The sequence below is a fragment of the Physeter macrocephalus genome, chromosome 14, assembly GCF_002837175.3.
Source record: "Physeter macrocephalus isolate SW-GA chromosome 14, ASM283717v5, whole genome shotgun sequence".
NCBI classification, from domain to species: Eukaryota; Metazoa; Chordata; class Mammalia; order Artiodactyla; family Physeteridae; genus Physeter; species Physeter macrocephalus.
This window is the reverse complement of record NC_041227.1, coordinates 48,555,100-48,557,172: the sequence shown is the minus strand read 5'-3', so window position 1 is coordinate 48,557,172 and position 2,073 is coordinate 48,555,100.

Here is a 2,073-nt window from a genome sequence, read left to right as displayed (position 1 = left end):
GGGAGGGAGGGAGGGAGGGAGGGAGGGAGGGAGGGAGGGAGGGAGGGAGGGAGGGAGGGAGGGAGGGAGGGAGGGAGGGAGGGAGGGAGGGAGGGAGGGAGGGAGGGAGGGAGGGAGGGAGGGAGGGAGGGAGGGAGGGAGGGAGGGAGGGAGGAAGGAAGGAAGGAAGGAAGGAAGGAAGGAAGGAAGGAAGGAAGGAAGGAAGGAAGGAAGGAAAAAGACAATGAGGTATTGGCATAAGGATACACACATGGGTGACTGGAACAGAGTCCAGGAATAAAACCCGTATGTCTACGGCCAATCGATTTTTGACAAGAGTGCCAAGACCCTTCAATGGGAAAGAACAGTCTTTTCAACAAATGATGCTGGGACAACTGGATATCTACATGCAGAAGAATGAAGTTGGGTGCCTTTCCTACAACAAAATTTAACTCAAATGGATCAAAGATCTACATGTAAGAAATAAAAATAGGAAACTCTCAGAAGAAAATATAGGAGTAAATCTTTATGATCTTGGCAATGGTTTCTTAGATATGAAACCGAAAGCACAGGAACAAAAGAAAAAAACAGATCAAAGGGATTTCATCAAAATTTAAAAACTTTTGTGCTTCAAAGGCACCACCAACAAAGTGAAAGGACAACCCAATTATGGGAGAAAATATTTGCAAATCATATATCTGATAAGGGACTTGTATTCACACTATAAAAAAAACAAGAGGGCTTCCCTGGTGGCGCAGTGGTTGAGAGTCCGCCTGCCGATGCAGGGGATGCGGGTTCGTGCCCCGGTCCGGGAAGGTCCCACGTGCCGCGGAGCGGCTGGGCCCGTGAGCCATGGCCACTGAGCCTGCGCGTCCGGAGCCTGTGCTCCGCAACGGGAGAGGCCACAACAGTGAGAGGCCCGCGTACTGCAAAAAAAAAAAAAAAAAAAAGAACCACACAGTTAAAAAATAGGCAACAAATCTGAATAAACATTTCTCCAAAAAAGACATACAAATGGCCAATAAGTACATGAAAAGATGCTCAACATCATTAGTTACTGTGGAAATGCAAATCAAAGCCACAATGGGACTCCATTTCACACATACCAGAATGGCTAGAATCAAAAAGATAATAACAAGTGCTGATGGAGATGTAGAGAAATTGGAACCGTCATATTGGTGGTAGGAATGTCAAATGGTGCAACCACGTTGAAAAACATTACAACAGTTCCTCAAAAGGAAACAGGTATCACATAACCCTGCAATTCCACTCCTAGAAATGAAAACATAGGTCCACACAAATCTTGTACAAGCATGTTCATAGTAGCATTATACATAACAACGAAAAGGTGGAAACAACGCAAATGACAATCAACAGATAAATGGATAAACAAAATGTAATCTAGCTATAAAATTGAATATTCAGACATAAAAAGGAAATACTGATATATTCTAAAAAAACAGATGAACATGCAAAACATTATGCTATGTGAAAAAGGCCAGACACAAAAAGCCCCATACTGTATGATTCCATTTATCTGAAATGTCCAGAATAGGCAAATCGATAGAGGAAGAAAAATTAGAGGTTGTCAGGGGCTGGAGGGGAGAATGGGGAGTGACTGCTAATGGGTTTGTTTTTGGAATGATGAGGATGTCCTGGAATTGAATGGGGATATACAACCTCATGAATATACTAAAAGCCATTGAAATACACTTTAAATGGGTGAATTGTACAGTATATGAATTATATCTCAATAAACTTATAAAAATAGCTATATCATATATGACTACATTGATTTATATATAAAATCTCATTCAAATCTGTAAATCCTAAAGACTTTTTTTAATGAAGAAATGTACAAAGGATAGGCACCAAAAAAACTCAAGTAACTAGATGGAGAGATATACCATGTTCTTGGATTGGAAGAATCTACATTGTGAAAATGACTATACTACCCAAAGCAATCTACAGATTCAATGCAATCCCTATCAAACTACCAATGGCATTTTTCACAGAACTAGAACAAAAAATTTCACAATTTGTATGGAAACACAAAAGACCCCGAATAGCCAAAGCAATCTTGAGAAAGAAAAA